This window comes from Cynara cardunculus (assembly GCF_001531365.2).
Source record: "Cynara cardunculus var. scolymus isolate 2C chromosome LG 9, CcrdV1, whole genome shotgun sequence".
In the NCBI taxonomy this organism is placed as follows: Eukaryota; Viridiplantae; Streptophyta; class Magnoliopsida; order Asterales; family Asteraceae; genus Cynara; species Cynara cardunculus.
In genome coordinates this window covers 6,066,717-6,074,063 of record NC_037536.1, presented here as the reverse complement: position 1 = coordinate 6,074,063, position 7,347 = coordinate 6,066,717, and positions in this window count along the sequence as shown.

Here is a 7,347-nt window from a genome sequence, read left to right as displayed (position 1 = left end):
AAATAAACCGATCACCTCTTGGCCGGTTTAGATGATATCCGGTCACCTCTTGTCCGGTTTATAAGTTATCCGGTCACCTCTTGCCCGGTTTATAAGACACCGGACAAGACATGAGCGATTTAGTTATCCGGATTTCAATCCGGACAACACCTGAACGGTTTAAGCAAGAACTTCTCATAAAATATAACAAAATTCATGAAAAACCAGTTCCAAATGCTTATCAAACTGTATATAAGCAATTCATATCCAATGCTCTTAATACACTCACCTTTAGAAATCGAACAACAAAGCTTTTGAAATCTTCTTCTTGGTAACCCTTCTGTTTCTTCAGAGAAAAAGCTTTCCAAATATAGTATGTGTGTGTGTTCCTTTTCTTCACAAAATAATATATATACACATACAAAAAGGTRGGGAGGTGATGGGCGGCTCATCTAGCCGACCTCCCCTTTTTATTTTTATTTTTTTATTATTATTTTTAATTCTTATCCCTCACACACATACATATCATACATATATATATATATACATATATATATATATATCCTTTCATAATAACCAGAATATTACAGCTGTCGATACAAAAAGGACGGAGCGGTAAATCGAGGGGGCAGTCGGTCAAGAGGACAGCAAGGGGGCTGTCGATCGATTGACAGCAAAGGGGCTGTCAATCGAGAGGAAGCAGTCGACCGAGAGAGGCTGGGAGCAGCAGCTTGAATGAGAGCAGAAAGGAGAGAACGAGAAGAAGGAGAAGACATAAGCTGTCGATATAGAGGAAATCGAGAGGAGACAGCAGGCAGTCGTTCGGAAAGAACCTGTCGATCGAGAGCAGCAAACAGAGACCGAGAGAGGCATAAATCAAAAGAGGAAGCTGTCGATTGAAAGAACCTGAGCAGAAATCCGATTTCACCATTGGAGTCGATTTTGGAACGTGTTTTACAGGTTTTTCCTAAATTCCAATTTTACAAGCATTTTGTAAGTACTCGATTTCCAATTTCTAGTATGTGTAGCTAATTTTCAAACTTCTAGTAATGGGTATGTGATTACTTTGAATTTGGATTCATTGAGACTCACGTCAATTTTAATATCATTTGAAGCTATTTATGCGATTTTAGAGTTGAATGCTTATCGTTTTGAGTTAGATATTTTGAGTAGGATCTCTTATTATGTCTAATTCAATTTCGAGTTGCTAGATAAACCTTTAAGTCCGTAATTGCTTTTCGGTTTATTGAAGTAGCACACGACACACACTTGACATTTAGGTTAAATGATGATGTTGTAAGATCGTATAATCTAATCTAAACAATCGGCGTCCGATTGTCGATTAGTGTTGGGTTTGTTTGACGTTAATGCAATTGGCAATCAAATTCTAAGTCCGTGACTAGGTTTGATTAGCTAATTAGAGGTTAGTCGTTGAGCGTTCAAGACTGATCATGCTTTTATAACGAACAAAATATTGACGCATGTCGATGTCCTAACCAACTTGGTTTCTTTTGAGAAAATGGATTGAATGAGTCGATGATATATAATCCAAAAGATTAGTTGATTGATGCTCATTACTAGTCTCGTTCTTATTATTGTTTAAAGTTTCCAATTTATTTTGCATATTTAGGTTATTTATAAATCTTCCAACCCCACGCCTTTTATATATAGTGTTTTATTAATGAATTTGCACGCGTTTACGTCTTGGACTTACGGTTAACACCGAGTCCTTGAGGAGACGACCCTACTTATCGCTATTACAAGTGTGTTTTAGAGATTATAGGCTTATTTTCATAAATTTTATTATTTGCCGGACTCGACACCCGTCAAAAGTCCAGGGCCAATTTCCAGAAGCTTGGTGTCAACCTTGACCAGGCCCGTTCCTGACATTTTTTAGGCCCTGTGCGAACATAAAAATAGGGGTCCCACTGCAAGAAACAAGGCTTTTAGCAACCACTTTTGTTGTCGCTAAAAGTCCGTTTATCATTAGAAATAGTATATAACAACATGTCGTCATTATAACTTGTGACACATGTCATCGCTAAAAGGCGCATCGTCAAATCTCACTTTTCTTGTAGTCACCTTCGGTAAGTACGAAAACAAAATTCAATAAACGTTTTTCATTAGTAAAAAATTGAGTACAAAAAATGATAATAATTTACAGAGTAAAGAAAACTTATTTATCTTTATTATAGATATATAAGAGAGTATTTAAATTTACGTACTTCTTATTAGGTAATTTTAGACCAAGAGTATATATAAACTATGGTTGATAAATTTTTATAAAACGTAAGAAAATTTTACTTTATAACAAGAAATATGTGTTATTTTGATACAAAAAGAGAATTCGTGTTAATGAAATAATTGTGAGGTCAATGAGAGATCAATAATAAAGAAGATTATCAAAGTTTTCTAGACAAGTAGACAAATGAAGATCAATAAAAATATGAAAGAAAAGATGATCTATTAAAATCTAGTAAAAATAAATAATGAATTAAATATATAATATGCAAGCTCAACAAATGATTGTTTGAACACTTAAATAGAATCTTGTGGTGTAGTGGAATCCCAATGAAAAATACATAAGTCAAACAATTGATGAAAATATTTAAATTCTATTTCCTTCTTTTTTTTCTCAACTAAAATAAGATCTTAATATTAAAAGTTTATGGAACATGACATATATAAGGGACATTACTAAATACATCTAATAGAAAAAATTTATTGATTAATCACAAAACCATGAAACACGTCATAAATCATAAGAACAATAGATTAATTGTCTAAAAAAAAGTAAAATATTTTATGTAGAAGSAAAAATAGATAACAATAGTCAACAAAAACAATTAGAACARCATAACCAAATAGCAATAGTCAATAAAAATAGAAATTGATAAAACTATCTAACGTTGAATTGTTGAAGCACGAAAATAGTGAARCATATAGAGATARCAATAGCCAATATCAYTGGACCTTGGTGGARATAAAAAAAAWTWRRRGGRSMAWWAAMMAWWAMMWWWWAWKRAWKRMCMAWTWAWTTTTTTTTATTTTCTTCTCCAATGTAATTAGTTGATATATTTTTGGGCCCTTATTATCTATTAAATTATTTTTCTCTCTTATTATATGCTACAATTTTTTGGTTTCGTTAATTTATTAAATTCTTTTAGACTACTATATATTTTAAGGAGAAATTTAGGCCCCTGATATTTTTGGGCCCTGGGTGTACGCCCGTGTCGCCCTCCCCCAAGGACGGCCCTGACCTTGACATCAAAGGGATCCACAACTGTGTTGACGGGCAGGTTAGCAGGAACACRGAGACCCTTGGTTGACACAACAACACCAATTGTTAAGCTTGTAGCAGGCCATGGTCTAATGCATATTTTTAACACAATATTAATTTTTCTTATATTTTTAATATCTTATTTGTTTGTTTTTAATATATAATCTAATTTAAATTGTTTATTATTATTATTAACTTATTGAGTAATATTAGAAAACATATGTTTCTATATAATATTATATATGATATAGAGATATGTTGTTATAAGTCACGTCTTCAAAAACGTCATGGTCTAGTCGTAACTCATAAGACTTGAGGTTTGACCTTAACGCCACATTATGTTTCATGCCATTTAGAGCCTTGGTTTTTTGAGCATATTCAAGAAATTTCTATTTTGGATATTACCATATTGATTATTACAATATTTTATATGTAATAAAATATTATTTATCTCATAAATATTTTGTACTAAGATCTCATAATAAAAATATGTTCTCCAAATTTGAAGAATTATATATATATATATATATATATATATAGAGACTTGGGATCATGTGAGACCCGTAAGACCAATTCTCAACCCTTGGATTAGATCTATAATCTCAACATTTATAATCACAAAATTGTCACGAGATTTCTCAATAATTACAAAATTGTCACTGTACAACTTTAGACCATTAGATCATTAGCTTATAAAGTTGATCAACGAACATAAATTGGTCTTACGGGTCTCACGAAAAACCCTTGGTCTCACATGAACCCAATCCTATATATATATATATATATATATATATATATATATAAGAATATTATAAAGCATTTGACAAAAACTCTTAAAAACCATTTTTATGCATATTACTTAAAATTTAAGATTACAAGTGATTTTGCGTAAGTACAATTTATTAAAACTTCATTTTTAAATTCGTGTAACTAATTGTAGATAAACATAATCAAATACAAGATAAACATTTATTTTAAATATAAAAAATCTAAAATATAATTAAGATAATTATTGAGTTTTTAACCGAATGTTTAATTATTATCTTTAATAAAAATTATATTATTAAACCAAAAATAAATTACCTTGCTATTCGAAAAAACCATTGTTCAACTCTTTGACAACATGAAAAACCAAAAGGACTCTAGAGATATAGTAATATGGAGAAGACAAAATTGTTTCRGCCCAAGAGCCCTATAAAAAAATTTCAAATGAATATTCAAATATTAAATTATAATAAAAAATTGAATTAAARAAGTTWMACCAAAAAAATGAAAACTATTAGATAGTTAATTTAATACTAATTTTATTTTTTTTAAATTTCTTATGCTATCTTCAAATTTATATTTCATTCAAAAATATAAACATTATCGTTTTMTTAAAACAACATATAATCGTATTATATCGATAGAGACAAATAATAAAAACTAAACAGTAAAATGGAGATTTATCTCACTTTATTGCGTGGGCACCTTTCTTGTAAAAACTAAAAGATTTTATATATGCATCATTGATTTATACTTAGTGGATGTTTGGGAATACTTATTTGAAATAATTTATGTTTTTTTTATAAAAGCACTTATCAACTTATTATAAGTCAGAAGGGTTTAACTTCTTCAAAAATTTCTTATTACCGGTTTGGCACCGGTATAAGTTATTTATCCAAACACTCAAAAGTGCTTATTACTGGTACCATATCGAAATAAGTCAATAAGTTGTTTTTATAAGCAATCCCAAACACCCCCTTAATACTTTAACAGTTATATCCTTACAAAATTTAAAGTTTTCAAAAACAAAATAAAAAATGCTTTATATATAGAATATAATTCTATTAGTAGAGATTACGTATATTACAACGAACTACAACATCCTCTTCTCGAGTTTTTTTTTTTTTAACAAAGAAAAAGAAGGAAAGTAAGAGATAACGAGTGTAACAACTCGTCCCACATTGATAGAATGTGAGAATTGTTATCTCCTTATAAGTCTCAAGTAGTGGGCTACCAATAACTTCCACCATKGTTTTAAGTTGGATTCGAAGTTATTGGGCTAGTTCGTTGCTTTGGGCTTTGGGGTGTTACAACGAGAAAATCTTGTTTTTTCGWTTAACGAAAAAAYTTGTAACAATTAAAAAWWTTTATAAAWTTACACATCTATTTATCAATTACAATCTTCTATAAAWTAAAATAAGGGTAAATTTATAAAAATGACATTTTTTTCCTTTCCTTTTTCTCCTTGTTCAAATATTAATAAGAAAAATTATWTTATTTCCATTTTCTTCTCGAGAACGTAAATCAATTTTTTTCTTCATTTCCGTTCTCTTTTCTTTCATTCCCAAATTCGAAAACACAAAAGGAATAATATTACTTGAGAAGTAGTTCATTCCATTTCATACGACAAAGTAAACGACATTTTATTGATTCCAATGGAATGAACCAATCCATTCCTTTCATCGATTCCTCCGTACCAATCAAACATTCTGYGTATAGAATCAATCATCCATTCCTTTCTTCGATTCCTCCATACCAATCAAACATCCTGCGTATAGAATCACGTCAGATCATTCATTCTTCTAACAATTGCTTCATCATAAAGAAGTTTTTAAAACCGAATTTAACAGAAAAAAAAAATAATACTAAAATTAGCGTATGCTTTGTCWGAAAGGAAAGTTGGATAGATTACAAGCCAACGACGAAAGTTTGTAGTTTGGATTTCATAACGACTAAAAAGACGAGAATTTTAGGTAAAGTGTGGCTTAATCAAAATGGAAATATTGGGTTAAGTTTTGGTATTAGTATTGATTCAGAAAATCTTCAAGTTATTCTTGCTTTTAGGAATCCATTGTATATGTATATATATACACACCCTTTTCATTTCCAATCTTTCTGTGTCTGTCTGAATAGAAGAAAACTGCTTTTCARATATAACTGCTTTTTGAGGAGTCTTCAGACTTTAATTCAACAAGTAATCTCCTTCCGATCTCTCATATTGTACAATATGCATGCTTTCTTTTAGATAAGGAATAAAGTTAGTTTAATTTTGWCTAAGGGGAATTACGCTTACTTGTTTTTTAGATGCAGACCGGACACTCGAAAGCTCATGCGACCGGAAGTAGGGCTGCTCATGGGTTGGGTTGATCGGGTTGAAGACATCTGTGCAACCCAACCTAATGTTTGCGGTTTAAAAAATCTTAACCCAACCCAACCCGAACCAAAGTGCAACCCAACCCGTACGGGTTGGTCGGATTGATACCTTGGTACATTAAAACATTCTTCTAACCTAGAATATGTTATTTCTCTACTCATAATTTTTTTTCATCATCAATCATTTGATACAACTTATCCATAKTTCTTACGTATATCATATTCAGTTAATTTTCTCAATTTACATATTTCATCAACTGTTGAGCTATTTTTGAATGCCAAATTGACACTTAATTAGACATAATATTAAATCTAGATTAACCTTTCAACACTCTCCTTAAGCTAAGATTAATATAGCACCATTTAAGCTTAGACTTTATCTTCTTGAAGCATCCAACTATCAAGCCTTCATATCATAAATTACAGAAATCGCTATGGAGAGCATCATCAACAGCCTTAAACATATCATCTTTTGCTGTCAAATGGTTCCATACATCATCTTTTAACAAGTTCATCTCTCTCAAATGCAGGCCCGTTCCTGACATTTTTTAGCCCCTGGGCGAACATAAAAATAGGGGCCCCACTGCAAGAAACAAGGCTTTTAGCAACCACTTTTGTTGTCGCTAAAAGTTCGTTTATCATTAGAAATAGTATATAACAACAACATGTCGTCGTTATAAATTGTGACACATGTCATCGCTAAAAGGCGCATCGTCAAATCTCACTTTTCTTGTAGTGACTTTCGGTAAGTACGAAAAAAAAATTAAATAAATGTTTTTCATTAGTATAAAATTGAGTACAAAAAATGCTAATAATTTAAAAAGTAAAGAAATCTTATTTATCTTTATTATAAATATATAAGAGAGTATTTAAATTTACGTACTTCTTATTAGGTAATTTTAAACCAAGAGTATATAAACTATGGTTGATAAATTTTTATAAAACGTAAG